This window comes from Homalodisca vitripennis, chromosome X, assembly GCF_021130785.1.
Source record: "Homalodisca vitripennis isolate AUS2020 chromosome X, UT_GWSS_2.1, whole genome shotgun sequence".
Taxonomy (NCBI): Eukaryota; Metazoa; Arthropoda; class Insecta; order Hemiptera; family Cicadellidae; genus Homalodisca; species Homalodisca vitripennis.
The window spans coordinates 36,836,957-36,850,895 of record NC_060215.1 but is presented as its reverse complement, the minus strand read 5'-3'; the positions used below and the strand labels follow the sequence as shown (position 1 = coordinate 36,850,895).

Here is a 13,939-nt window from a genome sequence, read left to right as displayed (position 1 = left end):
GTCATTACTGCACCAAGCATTCACTGCTCACTGAAATACCCTACCCCCAGTTTAAGTGTCGTTGGACACGTTTAATGACAAGTTCTTACTTTATGTGCACGTTGTAAGTGTCATGCATGCAACGTTTAATGGACATTGTTTCGTCACAATGTATGAAATGCTTCAGTCACATTGTCTCGTTACAATGTATTTACTAAGAACTAAATTAGTATTTCTTGTGATTTTTATAATGAAAACAGTTAATTTGGTTCATGTGTAAATATTAGTTGACTAAACTTCAGTTGCTATAGACTTTGATCTCATTTCAGTACGATTGTATAGAAAAATAGTTGTCTGTTTCACTACGAATCAAATTTTGCCGTGTAGTTGTAGGGTTTCCCAGTAGAGTTCATAGTTCTTTATGTAGGGGTTATTGTTTGATAACTGTTACTCGTTCGATTGTGGTAAAGATTTTTATATAGTTGTGATATATATTATCGCTGTCAGTACTTTGTGCTTTCATTGTCCATTAGTTTTTCTTTTGTTAGATTGATGTCCTGTGTTGTTTTTATTGTATTTATTCTTATAATACAAGATTATGATGTCTGATTCTTTCATTTATATATTTCTTGTACTCAGTGTTTTAGTGACGCCTAACCTACATATACTATATCGTTAGAAAACGATAAGGCAGATGTGAAAATTTGTCTGATAACTCTCCACTTATCTGATGTATATTTGACATAAGCTATTATTCAAGAAAACGCCTTTTCGTCGGCTTAAAATCAGCAGATGTAGGATGGGTATAGCAGCAGTTAGGAATATATGAAAGGATCATTTTTTTAATAGACAGAATTACTATACATTGTTTGTGTTTGTTGTTGTTTTTGTCCTGTGCAGATTCTAATGTTTATACGGATTTTTACCGTCGTAAGATAGAGTTGATGAAGAGAGAACGCAATTGTGGGGGGGGGGGGTTGTGGCCGAGTATTACCCTTCAGTAATCCAGATGGCACGACCTTTTAAAACGATACCGGCCACCATACGTTCACCGGTCAGTATTATCTACTCATAATATCGACATATCCTCATACGTTCTTGTTTCAAGAAGCGCACACTCCAGAAGTGTTTTCGTTATGATGGAACCCATTCATGGATTTGGCCATTTTGTTACTACAACATTAACAAAATGCCTGACACAAGTGAATCGGCAGTATCGAGTCCTTGCACTTTTGAAGTTCTAAATTGATGAAACAAATTGTCATGAACTACTTTCCAAACAACGCTCTTGGACGATGTTAAACCCGGCGTTTGAGGTGAAGTCACCTGGTACACGGCAGAAGATGCAGATGCCTCAAGTGTTGGTTCAGTTGTCTGCCAGCTGGCGTATCGCAACCTCTCATATTTTTCACTTGGAAGTATAGTAAATATTTTGTTTTTTATTAAAAGAATCGCCAACAACATAAACATAAAGTGGAAAAAGATACAATAACAGGAGAGAAATGGGTTGATAAGAAGGTGTCCTTGGAGAATCCCAGAGGACGGTGGCGCGTACATTGCGATAAAACCGTGTAAAATGTCAACTTTATACTTTTGAGAGAGAACTGACCTCATTGATTATCTCTTCCCTCGGAACGTGCAAACCGCTCAGCGCAGGACTTCCACTCCATACCCGAGTGTCTCGTTGCCTCTGGTGCAGACCTTTTCGGGATTACGATCCCTCGTCAGCGTCGGACAACTAACCTCGTGCCAGCGCCGCTACTGTACGCGTACAGTTTATTATGACACTTGGTGCGTTGTATGGCAACGTTGCATTACGAATATTATTTGTATCTCCTAGATGCACAGCAGAAATAGAACGTGACTATGTTACACGGAACCGAACCCTAGCACTGGTAACGACAATAGTAAGAGTACCCTTTTATACTGTACCGGTTGTAGCCGTAAATAATAATATTTTTAAATGCCGCATTAAATGTTAAGCCTCGAATTTTCCACTTAAATTTGGATTGATATTTCTTTGAATACACTTATTTTTGCTATCTCTGCTGATTAACTTTATTATAGCTTGTTATGAAATAAATTATCAATTAGATAAGAATTTCATGTCCTGCGCTCTATGCGAGTAACTCTGCTATAAACATACGATTATAACTTAAAGTTCTTGTTGCCTTCTACATTGTTTATCATATTTACAAAACATGTACGTGAGATTTCTATGTTTTATAGAACACAAACTAACACAAACCATAATTATTGTATATACATTCTTTAATAGGTTGAGCTTTATTATATGGTAATAAAATTTTTTAGATGTGATAAAAACTGAATCAGTGTTCCAACTAATATTATATATATATAATATAATATAATATATATATAATAAAATATATAACTTATATTTTGTAGTAACAAGGGTCTGAAAGACCTCCGTGCACTGACTACATATAATCATATCGGTTATCTACATGTATTCGACTCAAAATTGTGAAAATAATTAAAATGTATGGATGCGTAATGAATATACATAAAAAGTTTTAATATGCATAAAGTGACTAGTACCAAAGATGAAATAAAAAGTTGAAAATATTATTATACACACAGATACTTTTGGTGTTAGGAAACATATTGCTTGGACTTCACTGAAACATCTTGACTTGCAAGTAGCTCACCTTCCTAAACTTTATGATGTCTGTTGTGTTTTGTAAACTCACAAAACTAGCTACCGAAGATCTTTTTCTATTCTTGTAACTGAAAATCGTATTGGCGCTTCTCGTATATGGCATCATAAAATATACATGACGTTTTCAAAACTTGCCACTACCGTATTATGCTTGTATGGAAATCAACGTTAAGCATGACGTGGCAGAGACAACTGGGTGACAATCGATGGCAGGTAAAAGGAAGTTTGATTAATGAAAACTCCATTTTAATAACGAAATGAAAATTTCGTTACAAGCAACAAACCTGTTTATCCAAATTGTTTAAACGAGTGTTAAATTAAAGCGCGTCATTTTGTAAGACACAAAAGATTATATTGCGCCAAAACTTAATTATATCGTATACTCAACATTAAAGATTGGTGTAAAATAAAATTATCAGCCTACTGTTATTGTGGAACAGTTTAATTTATTTGTGGTCGTTTAATTTTCTAATCGTCCAGTTTTCCTCTAGTGTAATGACTTAAAAGTCCAGTTAGATAACAACGTTGGTTATAACGCTAAATAAAATACTTCGAAAGTGAATGAAACACTGATAGTTCATACTGTTATATGTGATCGTAAATTGTAAACGATCATCGTTCGTTGCGAGCGCACTTAATAGTCGCGTATTGTCTCACCAGCAGCTCATCGTTCAGGGAATACTGTGTCGAGTCCCACATCGTAAGTGGATCTCCGTTATTTTATACAGTTTTGTGTTATAGTAAGTTGTAAAGAATTTATGGCTGTAAAGAAAGTTTTATATTTCATCGTTGTTATAACAAAAATAAACATATATATATATATATATATATATATATATATATATATATATATATAAAATCAACATTGAGTGTTGTAGTGGATAACATACAAACTAGCCTTTTCTAAACCATTAATATATACTTGCCGTTCAGTCAGAAATTAATACGTTTATCTTTGCCCGTATAATATAGAGAAAAAATTAATTTTCAAGTACGAAAAATTAATGTATGAAGCCTCGCAAAGTTTATTCTATTTTTGAATATCAAAGTAAGCCATAGTAATTCCTTTATATTTTATAATTATTTATTTATGATCACACACAAACTACTTGACTAACAATGGCTTGATATTTTCATTTGTAATCTTTAGTTCGTTGGAGCTTGTAAGTTGTTTGGATTAAGCTTGTCTGGGTGTTATATTCTACTAATGTTTATAAAGCAAATGTAAGTTTCGATTATATAAATATATAGTTTCGAGAAGTATATATATTAAAATAATATAATTTATTTCTTTCTCTTTCACATATGCTTGGTGAAGCACCTACATGATATGTATAAATTCATGTAATACAATTATTGAATAAAGATTTTTTTATCTTTATTATTAATATATATATATATATATATATATATATATATATATATATATATATATGCTACATTAGTAAATTAATACAGATAGATTTTAAACATTACAAAAAGTGTCCCGCTGGAGTAAGTCCTTTTGTGAATCTATTTGATTAAAATAATATTAGGCTGTTCCATTTACCCATATAATTTCATTTTAATTTATATTGGTTAACAAAAATTACTTCACCGGAACAATAACATTTTAACTTTTTGTATTGTCCAAAAAAGGATCTTAACTTAAATTAATTTCGGCTATTACAGTGTATGCTCATGTTACATCTAATATATTAAATGATCTAATATATATATTATATATATATATATATAATATATATATATATATATATATATATATATATATATATTAGATAATTTAATATATTATGTACATAATATGAGTATATATATATACACACATGAAATGTGAGAGCATTACATTATATATTGTATGTGCTATAAAGGGAAAAAAAGAAAGTAAAGGCACGAATATTGAGATATATTTATGATTCTCCTACATGTCCCAACCACTATACTTAAATCTAATTACGATGACTTCAACATTAGAAATAACTGAGTACAAGTTTACAAATACATAACCCTGACACAAAATGAGTTATAGATTAGTGTACTTGTGAGATGTGACCCAGGGGGATGAAGCTCTGGATTATCCACTGTCAGGTGGAAGATTAAAAAGGGTCAATGCCAAAAAAGCCCCCGTGGCGGTAGTTGTGAGTGGTAAGCGGGACCTGTCTCGCCTCTCGCAACTGTGTGTGTACTGTACAGGGGGAGTAAGGTGCAGGGACCAAACATACACACACAAAAGCTATTTTACAAGGCCCTAGACGATGTCGTCGACCCTCCTTTGTACACTAATGAGACTCTTCCCTTCATCCTTAGAGGGACCTCGACAGGATGCGTAGCTCTTCCCTCTGCCGCATCGCGCGCTGCTTCAATGAGTCCGTTCCACAAATTGTTCACACTCCTTTACATTATCAGGTTGTGAAAACGCGAGAACACGACATCAACTTAATTAAATCTTCAAGATGATGACCTATTTTCCATAACGACATTTTCAAGCCGGTGCTTGTAGTTACGAGCTCAAGTATGTGTAGACACCATTTTTAAATTTAGATAAATATTTCTCACTCGAGCTTAAATACAGTATATTTAATAATAATAGATAGTGCTATAATGTTAATTAAGTACTAGCTGACACTTGTGGAGAAATGTCGAATCGATTACGAATTTTTATATAAATTAAGCTTTGCAGTTAACAAAGGTTCTAAAATATTTTCCTAACTGTAATTTATAATGCCCAATACGAGAAGTACAGTGTACAATATTAATTAATAAAATGGGCCTAGAAGTGGTGTATAATTTAAATTAGCGAACACACGCATGTACTGTGTAAAATGTGAACATAGAGTACGGATAAAATGCGAACTTCTATTTAATACGCGAGCATACCTTTTACTGTAGTATTGGTATTTCTTTTCAAACGCGATATTTTTAATAGTGTTTTATTAGTTTTATACGTTAAGGTTTTATAGATGTTATGCAAATGTCACGCAACCACAATTTTATTTTATTGTGCTATCACTGTGCTTTACCAAGTACTCTTGGCAAATTACCGCGACCTCTTGGAGGTTCGTCAGGTATATTGAATCAATGCGGCACCCCAACTCCGCTAAACGTGGAGGGGTTTGCACTGTCAAAAATCTTAGTGCCACATCGAAGCAATGTTAAGCAGGGAATTTCGTTTGCACTTGACGTTCTCGGCACAACCGTTGTTAAAATAAAGTTGGCGTAAGTCGACTTCATCCGCCTCCTTAAGGCGCTTCGCCAAGATAACGTGGAGATAGTTGAAACTACTGCCGTGATGCTGATGGGTCGAAAGGCGAGCCAAGAACAAGGCTGAATAAAAGGGTTACAATAGATGCTGAACATTTTCCCAATGTCCAAGGTATACGTAAACTAGTGTAGGGGCAGACAAGGGAATCGTGGTGGCCAGAATCTCTTCTCATAATAACGGATTTCAAGGAGAGGATTAACATCCCCTCCGATGCATTGGCGAACAGATGGACCACAATGCCTCGCCATCAGAGTTACAGGAGGAATTTTCATGACGCTTCAGAACATTATTTTTGGTATTAGCAAAAGAATAGCGCACATTCAGCCGGCGAGAAATAGTTCGAACTAGTAGAATGCACTCTGATTCCGGTCTTCCACGCCTCCTTCTCTAAACGATTGTCCAAAAATCCCTCTTTAGAAAACTGAAAACTGTGTGGCAACGATGGATAGCTTCAATTCCGGCAATACACAACATTTAGCAAGCGAAGAACCTTGTACGTGGCACATGGAACTACACACAGAGTTTACAACAGTTTGTTTTACAAGGAGTTTGTTAGGGAAGACGTGTACGGAATGTACGAGGGGGGCTACGTCGAGGGACGGTCCCCTAAAGCGATTGAGGGTCTTTTCTGTAATGGCTCTGCAGTTACGAAACAATTTATATAAAATGTAGACTGTGAGATGTAACTCGTTAGATGTAATTTGTACGCACCTGTAGTAAATAAATTATTTGCCTAAACTGTTGTGAATAATTTATTATTCTTATCTGATGTGAAAGCGATAATAACGTACATTTTCACCGCGCTCAAACGATTTGAGTTTGATTTTTAGGTAGCATCTCCAGAACGTTTTCTTATTTCCGCCGACAGTGCGGGGTCACCGAACCCAGTGGCCTGGAGAGTTTTTGATCGGTACTATTCTGTGATCAGACAACGTTGAATGATTGACCCAAGGAAGTGCCGATCACAAATCCCCGAGGCCATCTGTGCGGGGATTGACGACGCCTCTGGCGCCATCCCGCACTTATGACAGAAACAGTTAAAAATACCTCGAGATTTGCGTAAATTCCAGCTCAGACAACGTGTGGGCTCTGAACACTCTTATCGCTCGGAAACGTCAAGGATGACACTCCAACACTTCATTTTCATAGTTGAGTGTCATAAGTTTCTTACTTTCCAAGGGCTGTCTGGTTGCCATACTAAAATATGAAGATAATTAAGTTGGCCCAAAGGCTATCATATTGATAACGGACGTCAGAACCAACACCATAACAATCATCCTTATTCACAACGAATGGTTAAAACCATTGCTTGCAGTCTAAATCGTAAAGAACACTTTTCATAATTGATGGGACATTCCTGAAAATTCCCGCCATTCTTGATCACTTCAAGAATACTTTCTGGATCGATCCCTATAACATTGTCGTATACATTCCTTAGACACAATTGCCTCCATCACCATAAACGCAATTCTTGGAGAGTCCACATCCACTCTTAGGCTCTTCCTAACCCTGCGTTGCCAAAGAGAGATTCGAATCTCAATCACCACAAAGATAAAAAATGTTCTTTCGTCCTGGTCTGGGTGTGCTTATCGTCGATGAATACCTACGCCATTTTGGGGAAGAGCATTCGGTAGAGTTATCTCAGTCGTCTGAGGTAGCAAGTCGATCCATACTGGTCCGACTCATGAAAGAGAACCTGGGTTCATCACTGTCCTGGTTCAACCCAAGCAGAAGTTACTCTGTCTACGCTCCTTCAACTATGAACCTGAATCACTCCATGACCAGGTTAAATGTACCAGACCCCACCAGCTACGAATCGGAATAAGTCTACGTTTAGACGAAACTGGCGCAAATTTAAATCTCGACAAAAGAATCTGCATCTGCACTAAAACCGTCGAGAGCCACAGCGAGTATTAACGAACATTGAATACTCATTTAGAGAAATAACGCGCTGTTACACTGATGTTTTAAGTACTTATAAACTTAAGAAATATGCGACCGCGGCGAAGAAATAACAACTGTATCTTTGTTTACCTTAAGGTACTTTCTTACTGGAGTGACTGATGTCTTATCCCTAATAGATAGTCACGACCATAATATTTTGCTTCATTAGATTGTACGTCAGTAAATTGTTGATGATTATTTATTGGTGACTTGGATGAGTGGGAGATGTTTAAATCGTGTATAATTCGGAGAAAGACAAAGAGATGAATAAATTTTAAAGTGTTAAAAGTTCAATTCAAGTTAAAATAAATTATTCGTAAAAAGGAATATTGTTAACTATCCTCTTACTTAGTTGTAAAATTCGACATTTGCGTCTAAATACTTCAGATCGCTATTAAATTCTTCTTGTTTAAATTACTCAAATATCACTGATATAGGTTTTCCAAATTTTAAAGTACTTCAAATTGTGTACTTTAAACTTACGAAAGTTAAAATACCAAAATTTAAACAGGAAATTCATGTTAACACATTCACAGAACTGAAAGTTTGTTTTGTTTAAATTTAGAATGTGTGTAGGAATCATAAAACCATTACCATCTTTTACCTTATTTAAGTATTTCTAACTCTATTAACTCTAACTCTAAGTAACAATTACTTCTTATTAGGAATGTTTATCAATTTGTTGCACTTGACCATTTTCCATTAACTACTGCCCTCTGTTTTAAGGGATCAGTCTGAACCGCACTTAAAAGCTTTGAATGACCAACCTGTGCCTTTGCAAATTGCTAAGGTTAAATAATTTAGATAAAATGTAGTAGTAATAATTTAAATAAAAGTAATAATTGTAAGGTCAAGGTTTAGATTTTAAAAATTCTACTTTTTATCTAAACACTACTGAATTCACGAATCTAATAACATTTGTAATGTAAGGACGTGTTATTTATTACTATTTTGGTTTTCCTAGTAAGATGAAAATAATAAAAAAAATAACACCAATGTGGACAGCTCAAAAACATGCAGCCATCTAAGCTCATCAAATTCAAAATACATATGACCATTATGATTTTGATATATTACATAAGATTCATAATTAAAGTACTATTACAGCTAAGCAATTTTTATCGCAATTTGGGACATATTTAATATTTAAAAACTCATATAAATTAGAATTTGAACTTATAATTAAAACTATATATTTAAATTGAAACAATTGACATTTGTTATTAATTAAATTGGATATTCGCTATGTAGTGTTTGTCGTTTTAATAATATAAATTTATTAATTTATAATTCAGGATTTTTATATAATATATTATTATTATTATAACAAATATATCATTAATATGTCTTGCAATGAATTAGCATTCGAAGATAATTGCATTGCTAATGAAGTGCCTTCGACCTTTAGAGGATTCATTAGGGGAAACGGTAGTAGATTCTGCCCCCAGACTGTACAGTCAAACATCTGTTATATTACAGTTTACATTATTAATCCGGAGTACAGGCATCTAAGTCATTAAGAATTACAGTCCTAAATAACAAATGGAGGATTTCGATTCCATTGTGATAAGAAAGATAATAGTCAGTTATGGTTAATGAAGGTAAACTGCCGGTCAATAGGGACGAATACCAACACCCTTGTTTGTACTAGTAAATAGTTTGATTCTAACTCAGAAGAGGTTGCCGAAACGATCTACCAATACAGTACATGTATTTGGGATTCAGTCGAAAAGAATTACATGTAACAATTACAGCTATTCTTTTATAGAAGTTAAAATGTGTAAGATATGTAATTGTGAGCTGTAATTGTAATCCAAATTCAATTGTGATATGTTATTGTTTGGGTTGTATGATAAGTCTTTGTTCTCTTTTATACTGTAACTTTCAACATGGTGATTCCTTTTTGTTCTTGACATTAAATCTAGTTATGGTTTCAAATGAAAAACAATTCCATACAAAGAACGTTACAAAGTTTTAAATTCGTTTCATTATTAAATTGTAGTTTTTAGAAAAATTTATAAAAATAAATTACCCAGAGATTTGTGTATTTCAGTCAACTGGACAATTTCTTGTTTTCTGCTCATTTTTCAGATATTCTGTAGATATTATAGTAACAGAGTCGACTATTCAACTACTGAAAATACTTAGTGTTCAGGCGTAGGTATTACGTAGATTGAATTGTAATTCATTGATTAGTGAAAAGTAGTTGGAATGAGATCACGAAGTTGTGAGTTTCGGAACTTAAATATTTATGGATTTTATCTCAAGTTTTATACCGATTTTTGAGTCGCCTATATTGCACAGCGAAAAAAATTTATGGCTCGCGAAGTCCAGTCGCAGTGGAGTGTTTCAGCACACTGGCTAATAACAAAATCCTAACGTTTACATTCTTCAACAGCAGTATATTGGTTCCACCCTGTCCTAGTAAAACAACACCATAAGCTCATTCCATCCGCGAAATATACGCGGCCAAGATGCGATGTGACTGTAAAGTAACAATTATAGTCTGGAGGGGGTCAATAAATTGCTTCAGTTTAGAAGCCAGAGTCGTGTTCGAGAGGTAAGCCCGTTCGGTCTCTACTGGAGCCTCTGTGCACAAGCACACAATAGGGAAGGATTTGCCGAGCAAAATATTATATTTGCACTGATCCAGGTCAGTAAGTTATAGAATTAAGTCCGAATTTACTTAGCTTTCGAGATTGTCACAGTGGAGACAATAGGCGGTACGTTTGCTGTCCCCTGAGCGGAGCTGAGCGGTCGCGCGGAGTCTCGCTCGCTTGGGCCCAGAATAGTAGGGCTCGGTCGCCGAGGATTATTTTGATACCACGTGTTGTTGGCTTTGTATTCCCGATTCTGTTGCCGCCACCTGCTACTGACTCTTTATCTTGCGGGTGTCTGCCTCACCCACTGCTCGCCGCCGAGTCGGCAATTTGTCTCGCGTCCACGTCCACCGGCCAATTTCGAAAGTGGAAATTAGTTGGACATTGTTTAATGTTTTTCGTATCGATAAAGTTAGAATGTACGTTCTTAAATTTAGGTCGACGCGTAGACGTGACGCCACTAGCTGTGTACCCCCCCCCCCCATCATTCGTACGGGCTTTGGGCTTTGTACTGAAGGATGAAACAGTCTTATTACAAGTCAATAAATTAGCCCTTTACTTTTTTGAATAATTCCCGTCTTGTAAGTTTTGCTCCACTGCTAGATTTTCGTAAGAATTATTTGTAAAATTGTTGTAGCCGTTTGATGTTGCAATCTTTTCATTATTTTGAAGACATGGATTTACTTCGCGTGCAACCCTATTAGGCCTACTACTTACCCGTCCATGTTGCGGCCACTTTATCGTTAAGTTGAGGCGCATCTTTTACTCCACAAAATACAATGTTAGGCCCCCCATCCACTTACAGTTCGAACTGCAGTTCTTGACTGCAGTCAGAACTGTGAACGGTGGACTGTGGACTGTTGAAAAATGTTCACGTCAGTACGGACTGCAGTCGCGGACCGCAGTCCGTTCGGTGGCGTGGTTGTCGTGGTCAGTCTTTCCGGTGTTTTGCCGTAGGTGTGTACTTTGTAGTTATTATTCGTTATAATTATTTATTATATTTTTAGTTATATTATTCGTTTTGTGGCTGTAGGAAAAGTGCATTCTAAGTTCTTATCGTATGTGAAAGTTAAAGTGCAATGTCTACGTTTGAAGATTTGGCAGCATACGCTGTAATAGCGGTAGCTATTAAAAAACGCAAGAAACGAAGGCCATCAAATGTGGAAAAAAGAATGGCTTCAGAGGAAGAGATTTAACCACGTTCACCTTCTTAGGGAGCTTGAAGCATATCCTAGAGACTGGAAAAACTACTTAAGAATGGACGAGAAAACGTACTTTGATTTATTACGTATAGTAACACCATTGATTACCAAACAAGATACAAAAATGAGGGAAGCCATTACACCACATGAAAAACTGACTGCGACATTGCGGTATCTAAGCACTGGCAGAACAATGGAAGATTTAAAAGTTTTCAACGAGAATTTCCCCCCAAACATTAGGAAGAATAATTCCAGAGACCTGCTCAGCTATTGTCAAGGCCTTGAATGACTATTGCAAGGTTAGTAGCCTAATTGTGTGTTTCAAGTAGTTTTGAAAAATCCAAAATATGAAACCAGATAAAAGTTAGAAAAAGAAATAAAGTAGGTCTTTGTTGTTTTTCGAATGCCAACATACTGTTAAGAAAATTACAATATTTTTTAATCTGCTTATGGATTTGTTAAGGTACATAGCCTACACATTGTATTATGTCACTACTTTTTGCTAATTTTAAATTACAACTCCAGTATCTCTAACGATTACGAGTTCATTTTCTGTGTGCACACAACATTTAACCATTTTTATAAAGTAGTAAAAGGTAATGAAACTCATACAAAAATTATTGTAAACATTATATTATCCATACTTGTATTTGTTGCGTTGTACAAACAACACATTTACTTTTTATAACTAAGGAAGAAAAAGTAAAAATCAATTTAATTAATGTAAGTATAAAGATAAAAAGTAATACGTACCTATGTGTATGTTTAACCACAAATGAGTAAAGTAATAATTATAAAAACTATGACACTGTCAAACATAACATTGCAATCTAGTATTACAAACACATGGCAGCTCACAACAGTACCGCATATGAATAAAGATTAAAGTGTAATTTTAATTGAGTGCAAAATATTTTCACCACAAACACAAAAAAAAATAATAAATGTAAATTTGTTCAACATATAACTCTCAATGTACTCAACTACTGGAGTAGGCCTACTAAAAAAACCGCACAGCTTGGGTTGTGAAAAGTTTACAGGTTTAAGCCTACTTGTTAATAATAGAACACTTAATTTAGATTTGTAATAGTTGACACTGAACCAGACATTGCTGTATCATCATACATTGGTTCATAGGTTTGATCTACCTCCTGAACTTTGGGTGGGGTAACACTAGCTGCCGATGGTGTTGTGGAACTTGAGTAAAGAATACCTGGGTTAACTGTAGCAAATCGTGTTAGTCCACCTAGTTCTGCTTCAAACAGGTGCATCATTAATGATTTTCTGCGCATAAATCCTTTGCTCATTGTTCAGCAATCTCAGCTTTTGAGCAACGTTCTTCCCAAAGGCGTCGTAGTGATCTTCTTCTTTGTTGTTGCCAGTCGTTGTCCAATATTAAACCAAGACTTTGATCACACGGGGACAATTTTTTTTTGCCGTTTAAAAGAATCTTTAGGTTCAGGTGTTGCAGAGGTAATATTGGAAGCGGTTCGAGCAACTTTGAGGAGGATTCTGTAGAGATTGGGGCGCTGGTACATTTTCCTCAGCATCTAATGGTTCTTTTTGTGAATCGTCCAGCATCTCCTGTTAAAAAAAAAATGTTTGAAAAAAATGTCAAAATCCGTGACTTTTCGCGGATTTCCTTTATTTCCGTGCCCGTAGACACCCTGTCATTACTTAATAATGAACCACAATATCAATAATGATTCAGTTATCACCACAGTACATTCTTAACTACTTATTTATTACTTTCTCAAAATATTATATTGAAAAAAAATTACAGAGGGGGTGGCGAACGGAAAACGAGGGGTGATACGGTTCTCGATGGGTTTTGATTTCATTAAAATTTGTTCCGTACAAAACGCTGGTCTGAAATATGACAGCTGACAGTTTATGAATTGTTTTCAGGTACCGAATACAGCCGAGGAGTGGAAACAAATTGCACAGGAGTACGGGGAAAAATGGAATTTCCCCAACTGCCTAGGCAGCATGGATGGAAAGCATATAGCCATAACACCACCACCTGGAAGTTGGTTTCTTACTTCTATAACTATAAGGGTTTCCATAGTCAGGTACTTTTCTGCATTGCTAGTGCAAACTATGAAATAATTTATTTTCATTTTGGTGTTAATGGCCGGGTATCTGATGGAGAGTTCTGAAAGAGACAGACTTCAACAAGAAACAATAACAGATAAAAGCCTCAATTTTACCTGAAGAGGGCATTGTAGACGGCGAAGCTCTTCCATACGTATTCATTGCCGATGACGCC

At 35.4% G+C, this 13,939-nt stretch overlaps 1 protein-coding gene across 8 annotated transcripts in view; it reads left to right on the top strand.

Annotated features, from left to right (window-relative positions):
• The window catches only part of LOC124368910 (poly(rC)-binding protein 3-like), a 293,457-nt gene that overhangs the window by 174,886 nt on the left and 104,632 nt on the right, over nucleotides 1–13,939 (top strand). The window lies entirely within an intron of this gene.